Below are 15,821 nucleotides of genomic sequence, written 5' to 3'. Positions count from 1 at the left end.
TTGTGTTGAGTAAGAGAGGAAGGATGAGAGAGAGGAGGAGTTAACTTGGTCCAACTTAGCAGGATCTTAAACCAGCTATTTATTTCGTTCACACCAAATTAACAGAATGGCTGACAAAGAACTGAGATCCAAAATACTAGGTGTGAAGTGGTCAAGAGGAATGTCATTCATGAAAAGTTCTTTTAAAAGTGATGACTTTCACTAAACATGTGAGAAAGGACTTACGATAGCATCTCACTGTTGGAGGCTAGAAATACAGCTGCTGAAAAATACAAGTCTAGCCATTAATATTAATATAACATTTACAAAGTATTCTGTAGGTAGAACATATATTATTTAACTTTACAAGGTATTTATTTAAATCCTCAAAGTTACTCTAAGAAAGGAAACTTGGGAAACAAATCAGCTTCTCAGTCCTAAAATTTCCCTTTTCCTATTCATCTCCACCACACAGAGTCAGAAGGAAAGTATATTGTCTAAGAGGTGATCCCTTCCAAGGCACAATCTTATAGGAACCATTGATCAGTCCTGGAAGCAACTAGATAGTTACACTGAAACAATTTGGAAAACAGTGCGAATTTTCCCTCCTGCATCCTACCTCAGGCCAGAGATACACTGGCTGCTGAAATATTTGGGGCTTTCAACAATCCCTTCATGTAAATATGAATATAATAACATTCCTATCACACAATTATTATGTATTGACTATTTATTGATTTTTGTCATTCTTGTTCTGTGAATGCTGTTTGAGACTATGTGCTTTCTTTCTTGGAAATAAGAAGAGAGTTTAGGTTCATTTGACCTATTAGCCTTACTGTGACTCGTGTTTGTATCAGGAGATTTTCCAATGCATGATTATTATGGAAAATTTTATGAAACTGTAAGACTTTCTGGGAACTAATTGGCTGTTGTCACAATTTCTATATTTTCATAACCAGTGTCTGGGTATTTTGATATTATTATTTGGATGGAAAATGATGCAAAGAATATGAAATGATTCTTCCTTTTGCTTAAATTACTGCCAGATATTAAGCAATGGTTAGAATGTACTTCCTTTGAAAAGAAAAGAAAAACCACACACAGACAGTGTTCAAGTAATTTTTTACCACAAAAGGAAGAATATTAGTTCCATTACAACCTTAAGCAAACACATCTGAAGCTCAAATTTATTTTGGAAAATAACTACAATTAGGAGGCAATGCAGATCTTCCCTTTATTAGTGCAAACATGCATTTCCAATGTTTTTAATGCTACTATTGCTATTCAGTTTTATAGAGACACTTGTTACAGAAGTACTTAGAAGGACTTATCTTCCCAGAATATATTCTAAAAGTACATTTTGATAATATAACAGCTGGGCAGAGAGTGCAAAATGTTGGAAGCTCAAACCTTTCAATAGAGGCCACCAAAAGTTTATCCAAATGAAAAAGCACAAATTTGGCTGAATCATCCCCTTACCTTTGTAGAATAATCACTAAGGAGGAAAAACTCCCTGGATACTTCAAAGGATTTTGAAAAGATATTTTTCCTCGGAAAATTGTTTTAAACTCTGAAATAGAAAGTCAAGCTCCCCCCCCTCTCTCACCCATCCTAAAAGGAACCAGTCAGCGGCCAGTGGTTACACCCTTTCCCCCTACCTTCTGAGGCTTTGGGAATGGATTCCAGGGTTCTGAATACACTGAATCTCTTCTTTAAAAACTCAAAAGGAATCTCTGACTTCCCAAGGACATATCGTGTATTTGCTAAATCAAAGAAAAGCATTGACAACAACTCCATTTCCTACACAGCAACCAAAAATGCATACAGAAGTCATATAAACAACAGAAGACTCCAGAAAGATGGTGCTCTGGCAGTGACCACAGAAAACTCATGCCTGTGACTTGTAGGGTGGCCGTCTGCTGCAGCTTCCATGAGGTGATGAGCAATGGAAAAGTGTCAGCCTGTTTGTCCCCAGGGTTTCTGTAACTGGTTTCAGATTGATGTTTGTGAAAAAGTTAAAAAAAAATGAACCCTCTTCTCAGAAATCACTCTCACATCAGCTTTGCCTTGAACTGTAACCATTACAGAGTATTTCTTGGAAAATATGACGGTCTATGATATGATAGTGAATAACTTACGTGAAGAAAACATACGATATTTGAAATACTAGAGGAGGCTTCACACTCTGGCCAGGGGCTCATTGATACATCAGCATAGAGACCTCAACTTCTTTCCAATGTGAGCTGTTGATGAGAAGGTAGTGGGTAAAAAATAAGTTGCAAACCGAGGGTGGTAACACGGGAGAATGGATCTCAATAAGAGCCCTACAGGGCAACTGGAGAATGCAGAGGGTGGCAAATGGCAACGGGATTTGGAAGCAGCCAGAGACATTACTGCCTTAGGGTACTGTTTATATCATATCCGTATCCAAAGCTGAGCTAGAAACGTTTTGTTTTGAAAGTGTGTTCTAATGGATCAATAGTGGAAATATGGAATTAGAGGTTAGCCATATCACCTTATCTTGAGGAAAGTTCAGAAATGGAAGGCTGAACTTATATATTCCCACCTATTTATCTTTCCTTTCATTAATATTACTATAACAGGAGATAACAATAGATAAATATGAAACTTTTAAAAGATGAAGGAGACAAGTGACTAGATCTAAGCTGGACTGAAGTGACACTGTAGAGATGGGTGTATACTTTATATTTGGTGGACAGAATAGAACTCCTAGGAGGTGGCAGCTAAACTGACTCTGAGGGACAGCAAAGCAGTCATGTGATGGTCACGGACTGCGCATTTCAGAGAGGAGGAAACAAGGTCTTGGAGTCGAAATGAGCCTGCTTTATTTAGGAAGCAGCGAGAAGGGAGAGAAGTAGCAGAAAGTAAAAGTGTTCTTTCAAAATAGTCATTAAAAAATGGGAGCATGACAGGTTTCTCACCTGTGTATGATACACTTAAAAATCCACCAGCCAGCTACCACAACCAGTAACCATAACACAAGGACACTGTGTCCAAGACGGAAACCAATGAGCTGGATTTAAAACCATGGAGCAAGCAGGAAAGCAAAAAAGCAAAAAAAAAAAGTAGTTATTTGGTGAAGCAGGATTAGAATCCACTCAATTAAGCTAAATTATGATCTCAGTTGGCCAGAATTCTGATAGAAGGATCATCTCATTCTTTCTAATTTTCAAGTTTCTTATTAAATTCAGAGATGATTTTTTAAAAAATATCTGTATCCGGATTAACTCAGCTGTGTATCTACAACTTGGGAAAATGGATGAGATCTAGCCTTGGGTCTGAACCTCTACATTAACAGGGTAGGTTGCTTAAAATGTTCAATTTATTTATGGGTGAGCAGACTCTGGGGAACCAGGCTTATGAATCACCTTTTAGCACAAAAGAATATCAAATCCAGTTGGGAAGCCAGGGAAGTATTATAATGGTACAGTAAGATTAGAAGGATAACCTTAAAGAAAAACATCTCTAAATATGATATGCATACACAAGTGCTCTCTTGACTGCCAGCGTGATGTTCCTCTACCAAGATGCCTACAGAATTTATAATCCTCAAAGAGGACTTTTTGGACATTGAAACAGATGGGCAAATTCTTACCAAAGACTGTGCAAATCACTTCAAAAGTCTTTATCTGAGAGGTAGTTATGTAATTTTTCTATACTTGAGGTATTCTAGTGTATTTATTGAGAGGTGCATCTTCTCTTGATAAAATAAATGTGCTTCTTAAATCCTCAGAAAATTGAATGGCTGAACGCATGTATTTTATGTTCAGTGTTTTGGCTAAAACACAAAAGTAAGAGTAAAATTCCAAGAAAATTATGGACTGCATCATACAGTACTTTTTTTGACTAAAAGCATTTTTAAAGCTATACAGCAATAGGTCAATGTGAATTTTTAGTAGTATTATGCTTAACTTCTAATAAATGATTTGCCATCACTAGTTCTGGTCACCATGGAATCCAGTTCCCCACTCTGTGACTCTTCATTTCCTCCAATTCTTTGTTGTAAAGGCTCCAGCATGCTTCATTTTTTATAACTCCTTTAAGGTTTGCCCCTAAATTTTTATTGTTCTATCCAGATTACTTGAATGACCTACATCTTTCTTACTTCCTCACTTAGGGAAAAATCTCCTCACCATTCAAGCCAAGTCAAGTCTCCCAAAATATTAGCCCCAGCATTTCCTGTGTCTAAAATGTCTTTTGTATTCCATGGTTTTTTATTAATATTCCAATTTTGTTATCTGTAGGTTATGACAAGTATTTTTGGTCCATTTATTCTAACATTTCTACCGATTAGTAGATTCAGGAATGTGACAGGCAGAATGGCTTTCTGGAGATATGCACCCCCTCAACCTGTGACTAAGTTATATTAAACGATAAAAAAAAAAGTGTGGACATGATTAGGAAGAGAAGGAGATTATCTTGAGTTATGGAGGGTGGTTCAGTCTAATCACGTGAGCCCTTAAAATTAAAAACTTTCCCTGGCTGGAGGAAAAACTAGAGAAGGCGGAGGGGTTCCAAGTGTGAGAAGGATTTGCTGTCCTGTCGCAGATTCTGAGATGCAGATGTCCACGCAAAGGCCAGAAAGAAGCCTTTAGAAGCTAAAAGCAGGCCCCAGGTGACAGCCAGCAAGGAGACGGGGACCTCAATCCTACAAGCACAAGGAACTGGATTCTGCTTGGAACTAAAATGAGCTTTGAGGTAGATTCTCCTTCAGAGCTTCCAGATAAAAGCCCTGGCTTCCCAACACCTTGTTTTTGGCCTTGTGAACCCAGAGCAGAGGATCCAACGAGCCCACCCAGACTTCTGACCTTCAGAACTGTGAGATCATAAACTGGTGGTGTTGAAAGCACTAAGTCTGAGGCGGTTTGTTACAGCAGCAATAGAAAACACATGCAAGGATTGTTTCTAAATATCCTTGCTGATTATTAAAAAAAGGTTAACTGGAGATGAGGGATGTTAAAGCCATTAGCACTCAATGGAGGCTTTTAGCCGCTGTATTCAGAAGAACGTTAAAGAACACAGAAAAGAAAAGAAGTTTAATAAGAACCTGAGTATTTTTTGAAAGTCATTGATGTTCAGGGCAAAATGTCAACAGCAATCTTCCCTCCTAGAATATTTTCAAAACATATCTACATCAAAGAGGGTTTTTCTTTAGTGCTCATTAAGCATTATGGCAAGTTCATGTAACTTCAACCCCCACCTCACTCGGTTCAGCCCCCCCCCAATAAATGAGTCATTACCAATGCAATTCTTAAATTCCCACAGGAAAAGAATATGTGCTCAGTCTGACAAACACATTTTTTTCAAGTAAAAGGATAAGAAATCCTCTCCTTATTTCAATCTCATCTCCACCACTATAATGTTTTCCCTTTAGAACCACTGAAAGATTATGGTAAAGTAAAAGCTAAAAACTGTATTTAATTGTTCATATATTTTGTAGGCCTCTTCCCTTTAGCTTCCTTTTTTCTCCTTACTTAGTTGGTTTCTAACTTGAGACCCTTCTCTAACTGATTCACTTTTTTATCAACTTTACAATACTACGGAAATTGATTAAAAAGTGAAAATTCCAGGGGCCAACTGGGTAAATGTTATATTATTTTAAAATATTAAGACAACACTTATAAATAGCAAAAAATGGATTTTGCCATCAAATAAAATGATTTTAGAAGTGTATTCTGGCATTTTGTCAATGCCTAATTTTACAGCTTTCTTTTGTATAAATTTTTTCATCTTTTCACGTTCCAAAAATATCTCTTCCAATCAAATAACTTCCTTGTACATTTTTGTCAAATAACTTTCTCTGCTGTTATAACATGTCTGAATCAATGCATGTCATGAAAAAAGGATTAATAAATGCTTTATGAATCTTTAAGATATGATAGTATACAGAGCAGGAATTCTGTAAATTAAATTCTGTTCCTTAGATTATTACAGGATAGGATTGTATGTACCCAAAAAGTGGGTAAAACATTCTATAGTATCATACATTTATAATTTCAATTTTTATATTTAGCTGTTATGTTTTGATATGGTTATAATATAATATAATAAAATTCTTGCTTAATTAAGAAAAATCCTGTATATAGTAAAATCAAGAACTCTTGTCTAGAATATTCTTGTCTAGAATATTCTTGAATCTTTTTTTAATTTTTCACTTCTTCATTTGTTCATTCAGTTATTCAGCAAATATTTATTGGGCATCTGTTATACGGTAGGCATTTTTCTAAATTGTGGAGATCTAGTAAGGCTAAAAAATAACCCAAACACCCTGTCCTCATTGGAGTCACATTCTAATTGTCAGGGAAATATCTAATGAGTGTTAACAGCATGACTCAAAAAAGGTTATTCATGTGAATTTCTATGTATGTGACGATTTAGTTCTCTTCAAAGTACTGCAGTTTTCATATGGAAATCTTTAAAAAATGAAATTCCAACCCCATTCTGCCCTTAAAGCTGTTATTAAAAAACAAAGCAAACAAACAAAAATACATGAGCACTAACCCAAAGTATAGCCGGAATAACTTACAAACTGCCTAGCTTGAATGAGGAAGTATTACTTTTTCCCGTTTTACAGCTGGAAAATGAGAGACAGGCAAATGTTTAAGTAAGTTGCCTGAGATCACTCCGTGAGGTTCAGCTGAGTCTGGGCTCTAACTCAGAAGTTCCCGATTCCCTGTGGTTGGGCCACAAGTTCACAGCCGCTGGCTCACAGCCGCTTCCGGAGCAGCACGGAGTTTTCCTGTAAGCTCTAGAGAATCAGGCTGCCACGTCAACGTAAGTGCCTTCAGAAACCAGGTTACAAGGAAGGTCAGCAACCGCAGGTTCTTATTGCTCTAACCTTTCTGCCCACGTGGAGGAAATTCACAACAAGGTGAGTCTTGCCAAAAGAAGGGAGGCAAGAATGATAACTGTGGAGGAAATGTGTGTAATACGAATGGGTGAAAACTCAGGGTTCCAAAAGCCCTGAGAAAATGAACATTTTCTGCAGTAGAAGTTGTAAATTTAAATTTAGCATTCTTGGCAGTTTTCTGACAAATACTTTTGCTTTCTCATTAATCCCAAATGAAAAAGTATTAACTCCAAGTACAAATGACAGCCAGGCCAGTGAACAGGCTATGAATCTTTATAGCTAAGAGTTTGGTATGCAATAGACTTAAACAATTAAGCCTGGGAGTTTGAAGAATGGTCAACTTGGACTCAGGTACCCCTAAACTAATTCCAAATACTCTGGCACACAAAATGTAGGGTTTTCTACCTTGATGGGTTGCAGCATACTTGGGTGGGCTCAGAAGCCATTAGAGAAAACAAAGTTAAATGCTTTAAAATTGACTCAAACCACTGGATTGCTGGCATTCAACACACAAAAATAATGATACTGAAAACTTACACTGCAAAAAACACACATACAACAAAACAAAACACAAAACAAACAAGACAAAAATCATCGGAGGACTCAGTCTCTCAATCTGCAGGGCCAACAGATTCACTGATGAGATTACTTGGCTTCTTCAGTAGCATTAAGAGAAATAAAGTAAAAATTATTTTCCAATGACAAATAGAGTTCTTTAGTCTGCACCAGACTCCTACTCTCAATCCTGTGTTCCGTTGGGTGTCCAACATATAGAGATTCATTTAACCGATATTTAAATGTTTAAATATTTAGATTTAACATGTATCTTTGATGTGCTCAGCATTATTTTAGGTTCTGAGAAAAATGCCATGCAAAAAAGAGGAAGAAAACACTCTTGTTCTCATGGACCTTATATATAAATTGTACATTTTATAAATGAAGGTTAGGTAAGATGAGGCAAATCTTACCTACAAAGAGAGACAGGTCAATGACGTCACAAGAATTTCTGTATCAGAGACTGAAGGTCAGCGATTTGGTTACTGGAAGAGTTAGGCTGGTTAACTTGAAGCTATATGTGTATAGTGACTTCACTGCTCCACATAGGATGTAGGTTTAGTTTGAGTAGTTGTGGGAGGAAGTTACGGGGGGGAGATAATCAGGGTTGAAGTGGGCTAAAGACCCCTAAGGGCCTCCCTGACTTTACCACTGATATATCCAGTCAGTCCTTTGGCTGCGGATATTTAATATTTTGGGTAAATTATTATGTTTAAGAGTTTCTTCTATCAATTATACTGACAGAGAAGGAAAAATATCCTTTGGCTAATTATATCACGTGTTCCCCTTGCTTTCATAAAAAACAGAAACACTGTTTTCTAACAGAGTAAAAATGATATGACTTTGGTCGAGGGTGTAGCTCAGTGGTAGAGTGTGTGCTTAATATGCATGAGGTCCTGGGTTCAATCCCCAGTAGCTCCATTAAATAAATAAGTGAATAAACCTTATTACCCCCCCAAAAAACCCAAAATTTTTAAAATATAATATGACTAAACATCTTGAAGTCATCACTCATTCCTTCATCTCCTATATACAACCATGAAGTTCCTTTATCCACTGTTTGTTTTTTTGGCTCTCATCACATGTAATCACCTTAAGACTCAATGATTACAGCTAGGGCCTGACCCCCTCTCTCTGGCCCATTTTACTCCCTGTCACTTTGTCTAACCAATTGTTCTTAAATCCTAATCTTATCATGGAAAGTCTCTGCTGAGAAAAAATTCTAGGGCTATTATCTAATGCTTTCAATTTAAAGTCTACTGTAAGTCACCAATCCACTGAACACTCACTGTCCCTTGCACTTGTGTAATCTCAGCTTCAGCTAAGCCTTCCTCATTCTTTCACACCCCGTACAGGGCTTTCCTCCTTCCCTCTGCCTCCCTCTCTTCTTTCTGCTTCTTTCATTTCTTTCTCTCTCTATCACTACCTTCTTCTTATCCTTTCCTTTCCTTTCCTTTCCTTCTTCCTCCTCTCCCCTCTCTTTCCTCTCCTTTTCTTTACCTTTTTCCTTCCCTTTTCCCTTCCCTTCCCATCCCTTCTCTTTCTTTTCCTTTGTTTCTCCTTTTCTTCCTTAATTCCTTCCTTCCTTCTTTTTTCTTTTGTCTTCCTCAAGGCTCACCTCAGGTGCCAAGTCACTTTAAATAGGCGTAGCATTAACCACACTGAGGTATATAGACGCTAAGACAATCGAGACTATCTGGGTTTCCCTTTTTTGCTTGGCCAAGATCTAAAAGATTGATAACACACTCAGGTGCTGAGAGTTTGGGAAGCAGGCACTTACATAACGGAAGGACAGTAGCGCTCTTTGGCACAACCTATGCAGAGAGCAATTTGGTCATAACAGCTGGACGGGAAGAAGCACTTGGCCTATGGAAAAGCAGAACCATTTTTAGAAATTATCTTACAAACATATACACGTGCATGTGCAGTAGAGTGGTTATTCATTGTGGGGCTTTTTTCTTTCAGTATAGCAAAGATTTAGACAGTAAGTATTTATCAAAAGAAACTTTAAATTAATGAATTTTACACATGGAATGTTATCTGACTAGATAAATATGATATATGTATTTAAAAAGTTAAATAAGACCTTTTAAACAAGATGAAATAAGATTTATTTATAGGTTAAAAAAAGGAACAAAAATATCTTTCTCTGTCAAAGATATATTTATTACAGAACTAAAAAAAGTGCCAAAAACTGTATGTGTTGCAATGCAATTTGTGAAAAAACTGGAGAAACTAATAGTATATTTAAATGTACTTATATATCCATAGATCTATTCTGAAAGAGCAAATGAGAAGTTAGAAACATTGCCATTAAAAAAGGAAATTGTGACATGGTAGGAGGAAACCTTTTCACAAAGTGCTCTTTTGAAATTATAAAATTTGAGAATGTATTTTTGAAAAAAGAGGTTCTTACTAAACATTGCATCTAAACTCTTTTCTTCTTGTCGATTACTGGAAATTAATGTGGTCTTCATCACTAAACACTGGATGTTGCTTCAGTATGATGGTGACCAAAGAGCAGTCCAGAAACTCCTAGGACTTGGTTTAAATTTCAAGAGTAAATGTTCTGGAGTCTGGGAAGTTTTTCAACCTCTTCTGAATTAATTCTTCACGTGGCTCCACTCCGACAGGATGTGGCATGCAATGTGATGGCAGGCGTTCCACGTTCTGTGGACCATTGCATATCCAGGAATCTACCGTTTGTCAGTGAAGATTTCTTAATATCGGTATTTTTATTTTTGAGAATTTCCGAATACTGAAGACACGTTAGTTCCTCTGAAAATTCCAAAAAGCCATTATGATTGTGAAGTGTTTTCCAAAAGAAAATAAAAGTAAACATGAAGAAAACAGTGGTGACATAGCATGTATTATAGAATCCATTATAATTACGATTATAAAAGGCAACATATACATTTTTGTGAATTACAAATTTCACAGATAATTAAGCATTATTCTGGATATGAAAAAGAATGTTCTTTGAATAGTTTTTATTTCTATAAATACCCTTATATTTTAAAAAGAAAGCTTTCTATTGGATTCTTTTGTGTATCTGATTATTTATATTTCATGTATCTTAAACATAAAATTTTTTTCAAGAATTTTTTTAAAATTTTCCATTTGGACTAAAGGATTTAACCTAAATTTTCGATCCTTCTAGCAAACTTCCACAGCATATTTTATTTTGCTTGGCATTCTGTAAACACTGGGAATATTTACTGAATGGGAACCAAACCACAAAGTTCTACAGCCAACTTCAAAGCAAATGAACTCACAGAAGCTTCAATATAGCATGTTTTGCATGTGATTCATTGTGGATCACTTATGCTCTGGCTTATATGTCTCCCTGTGGTAAATCTGAATGCAAAAAGTATATGCATGTACCAAAACGGAAAATGACATTTTAATTTACTCGGGAAACATATTTCGAAGTTACATTTCTATTTATCCAAGTTCGAGTGAAAGCATATTGAGCAACGTTTTGATCTTAATAAAAGGAACATTTTGATAATATGCTGTCATGAATTATTTAAACTTTAAAGTAAAGTAAAGCTTTCTGGTAATCTGATGTTTTTTTTTTTTATCATAAATTGCTTTCCCCTTTGATTTCTTGCTAATGTTTAGAGTACTTTTAAAGATATATAGATATATATGAAGACATTTATTTTGTATTTCTTTTTTTGTATTTTTTTATTGAAGTATAGGCAGTTTACAATGTTGTGTCAGTTTCTAGTGTGCAGCACACTGCTTCAGTCAGACATGAACATACATACATTTGTTTTCATATCCTTTTTTACCATAAGTTACAACCAGATAGCAAACATCCTTCCCTGTGCTATACCGCATGAACTTGTTGTTTATCCATTCTATATGTATCAGTCAGTATCTGCAAATCTCTAACTCCCAGTTTATCCCCTCCCACCCCGCTCTCCCCCCCTGGTAACCACAAGTTAGTTCTCTACGTCTGGGAGTCTGTTTCTGCTTTGCAAATATGTTCGTTTGTCTTTTTTTTTTTAGAGTCCAAATTTAAGTGATATCATATCTTGTATTGCTTGTGACAAGTTTTCTTTTTAGCCATATTAAGAATTGCAGACTATGCTAGCTAAGGCTAATTCTTTCATCTCACTTCTTAATCCTAATCTTGTTGATACTTGAAGGGTGATTTAAGATTTTCTAAAAGTAGACACACTGAGAAGCATTGCTTTTAAAGACATACAAGTCATTCTTTTAAATATGTAAAAACACTGTATTTTAGAGGGGTCGTGACATTTGAGAGTTTTTTGCGTGAGGTGGAGGATGAGCTGCGTCCACGCATCATGACCAGTTTTCAGCTGAATCATGCTGTTACGAATTGGGATTATTCTCCTTCAGTGTTGGAATCATGCTTCATCAGCCTCTTCTTAAACTTGGGGAAAAAATGTTAAGCATTAGTAACTCCTAGAGGTTTAATTCTCATGAGTGTATTTAAATACAACTCATTACTTAAAATATTCCTACTGAAGAGACTCTCTTAGCTTTAATGGAAGCCGCCTCAGCAGGATTCAAGCCACCACCCTCTGATTTTTGGAATCAGCTTTGCTGTCATAGTCAGAGTTTCGCTTCTCTTTGTGTCTCCTCTTCTCTCAGATTCAAAACTGATTGTTTGCATCTGAGACTGGAGAGACCCCACCCCTGCCATGTTCTTTAACTTTATGGCCCTGCTTTATGACCTGCTTATGGGTGTGGCCTCACTCTGGTCCTCAGAAGCCCAGTTACTAATACTGAATAATTGCTGCTCACCTCGTGGCTTGACAGATACTAGATACCACTGTACCCAGATATCTCTAGGATGGCATGATCTCCAGTGGAAATAGCCAACAGGGGATCTGGAAGAGCTTCAGCTCAGATACTATTGGCTGTTTGGTTAAGAGCATTAGGAATATAATAAGAGTTTTAAGAGAGCAGTGGCCCATCTCCAGAGTTCCTAATGCCTGAGATTTCACCAAAGTCAATAACTAATGCCTCTCTGCTCCCATTAGTACACTGAAAATGAGCCATTCAAGAAATTTGCATGCTCTTGAAAACACATGCATGCAAATAAGATTGGCATGAGATCTTTGAGTTAAAAGTTGGAGTTGATTATTAGAGTTTTAGACTTCCATCCAATTCGTAGCTGACACTCAGAACAGCTGAAGTTACTAAAACCTGTAGAGAGAATTGCCAATTTGGCTGTTGATTATTGAAGCATCCTAGTTGGTCTCTTCACGTTTCCAAGTGTCTTTTTTTTAAATTATTATTGAAGTCTAGTCAGTTATAATGTGTTAATTTCTGGTGTACAGCATAATGTCCCAGTCATGCATATATATACATATATTCATTTTCATATTCTTTTTCTTTAAAAGTTATTACAAGATATTGAATATAGTTCCCTGTGCTATACAGGAAGAAATTTGTTTTGTATCTATTTTTATATATAGTGATTAACATTTGCAAATCTCAGACTTCCAAATTTATCCCTTCCCACCCCCTTTCCTCTGGTAATCATAAGTGTCTGTATTTTAATTATAGGCACCCCTCTCTATGAGAAATGAATATTTTTTCCAGCTTAATTAGGATCTAACTGACATATAACATTGTATACGTTTATGGTGTACAGCCTATTGACTTGATACAATTATATATTGCAAAATAATTACCACTGTAACTTTAGTAAGTATCTCTATTGAGTCACATAATTACTATTTCGTTTTTGTGATGAGAATGTGCAAGATCTACTATCTTAGTAACTATCAAGTATATAATACACTACTGTTCACTGTAAGTGCCATGCTACACATTAGATTTCTAGACTTCACTTGTGTTATAACTGGAAGTTTGTACCATTTGACTAACATCTCCCCATTTCACTGCCCCCCACCCAGCCCTGGTAACCATGCCACTCTTTAACTTTTTTAGATTCTGCATGTAATTGATACCATGCATTTGTCTTTATCTATTTCACTTAGCCTAATGCCTTTGAGGTCCATCCATGTCACAAATGTCAGGATTTCCTTCTTTCTCAAGGTTGAATAATATTCTATTGTGTTTGTTTATATCTATATATATTTGGATAGATAGATAGATAGATAGATAGATAGATAGATAGATAGATAGATATTTTCTTCTGTTGATGAACATTTAGGTTGTTTCCATATCTTGGCTATCATAAATAATGCTGCAGTGAACAGGTATCTCCTTGAGATCTTGTTTTCATCTCCTTTGGCTACATACCCAGATGTGGGACTGCTGGATCATATGGCAGTTCTATTTTTAATTGTTTGAGGAGCCTCTATACTGTTTTCCTCAGTGGCTGTATTAATTGTTATTCCCACAAACATTTCAAAAGGATTCCATTTTTCCCATATCCTCACCAACATTTATCACTTTCTGATGATGGCTATTCTAACAGGTATGAGGTGATATCTCACTGTGTTGATTTTAATTTTCCTGATGATTAGCAATGTTGTACATCTTTTCAGGTACCTGTTGGCTATTTGGATGTCTTTTTTTCTGTCTTTTTCAGACTTCAGCCAATAGCTAGCCAATCATGAGAGACAATCTTACTTAGCTAATGTCAGTTATCTGCAGATATGATTGAGTCCAGCTAAGCCTAACCCAAACTGCAGATACACAAACTTGCTGTTAGCTAAATAGCTTTTTAGAATTAAGTTTTGTGGTGATTCGTGACATAGATAATTAGTAAAAGTATTATTATAAGTAAACTATTCACATCCTAATATTTTTAGCTCTACTACATTGTTTATTAATTTTACTTGTACTTTATTTTCCGTGGCATGACAGAAGTCTCTGAAACCATGCAGATTTGAATTTCTGAAGGCTGGTTGTGCAAGTTATTAGCTATGGACACTGGGACGTGTTAATTAAGATTCTACCTTTTCAATATTCTTAACTATAAAGTAGGCATACTAATGCCACATAGAGTTCCTATGATGATTAATAAATGAAGTAAGACATGTAAAATACCTGAAATATGGCATCCACATCCACTCAGTAAATATTAGTCTCTCTTATCCTTTTAGTCTTCAATGAGTATTTTATGGTAGATTGCAAAAGGTCGCCACGGTAATTTTTTTTTTAATCTCTGTATGCAGCATCCTTTATAATATGACTTTGCTGATCCTTCCATCAAAAGGTCTGTTTCTTCACTCTCAAATTTGGTCAGACCTTTCGACTAATAGTACATGGTAGAAGTGCTGTTGTAGGATTTCAATGACAAGCTTCAAGAAACTTTGCAATTAGCATTCTCACACTGTTAAAAACTAGTCACCAGTCCAAGCTAGCCTACAAAGAGAACTGGTAGTGGCCCTGCTGACAGCCTGAGGCAACTTCTCGACGTGTGAGTGAGGCCATTCTGGACCAACCAGCACCCAACGGGGCTGCCCCTTAACCACAAGTGCATGAGTGATCCCCGTTGACACCACACAAAGCAGACATGCGATGTCTCAGCTGAGCCTTGCCCTAATTACAGACTTATAGAATCATCAACACATACATTTTTGTTTTACCACTGACTTTAAAAGTATTTTTCTATATCCCAAAGGCTAACTGAAATTCATTTATAGGACACACTGTTATCGTATTACATTATAGAATCATACATTTAAAACATTAGGCAGATGTCGTATCCTTATTTTTAAAAAGAGAATGTCATACATTTTACTCTTTGAATTGAACTATTATAAAGATACAAAATTATAATGTATGAAAGAGTGCTTTATAGACCACAGGTATATTCAACTATCTATCAACATACTGTTTCAATCCCTCTTTTTTTAAATGCATTTCTCACGTAATTGTTCTATGCCTGTTTATATACTTGCTTGTGGGTATTACAATGTTGAGGAAGAAATTTTTTGGTGATAAGAAGCTTCAGGACTGGTAGCAGACATAGACAAGAGAAGAGTAAATAGAAGTATTGTGGCACAAATTCTCAAACTTAGTACTCTGCCTCTAAGCAGGGGCAGTGTCCAACCCAGTATTAAAGAAACAGTAGAAGAATTCCTCAAGGTGGTAATAATAGTAAAAATCCTATAAAGTACGAAGCTTCTTAATGGGAGGAAAAGGTCACAGAATAGGGGGAGGCCCATTATGCACACACTACAATGGAACATATCCAATCTATAGGGTATTAACTAGCTGGAGTGATCACAACTGTGCAGGATTCAATGTCGGTAACTTAATACTATCTCTTTCTTCTCCTTCCCAAACCAGGGCTCATGAAGTGACAGTTATCAGATCATGCAGTTTGAAATAAAAGTCTATTATTGATAGAAGCTGGATTGGAGACATGATTTAAACACCTGATTAAATGTTTAAGCTTTCCACTATATTATAAAGTGTCTGCTCCAATCATGGGCAAAGCTAAGGCGACTGTACA

General features: G+C 36.2%; 1 long non-coding RNA gene and 1 other non-coding gene across 2 annotated transcripts; one reads left to right on the top strand and one right to left on the bottom strand.

Annotated features, from left to right (window-relative positions):
- Positions 1 to 2,141: 2,141 nt before the first annotated feature.
- LOC140700178 (uncharacterized) lies at positions 2,142 to 9,901 on the bottom strand. The gene is made up of 3 exons (XR_012078472.1): positions 9,822 to 9,901; positions 9,186 to 9,271; positions 2,142 to 2,222 (listed from the first exon to the last, which is right to left on the bottom strand). It is a non-coding gene; the product is annotated as an uncharacterized lncRNA (long non-coding RNA).
- TRNAI-AAU (transfer RNA isoleucine (anticodon AAU)) lies at positions 8,258 to 8,326 on the top strand. The gene has a single exon. It is a non-coding gene; the product is annotated as a tRNA-Ile (tRNA).
- Positions 9,902 to 15,821: the final 5,920 nt, after the last annotated feature.

Source organism: Vicugna pacos, chromosome 1, assembly GCF_048564905.1.
Source record: "Vicugna pacos chromosome 1, VicPac4, whole genome shotgun sequence".
Taxonomy (NCBI): Eukaryota; Metazoa; Chordata; class Mammalia; order Artiodactyla; family Camelidae; genus Vicugna; species Vicugna pacos.
Note: the sequence above shows the minus strand (reverse complement) of the source record. Positions and strands in the feature narration are given on the sequence as shown.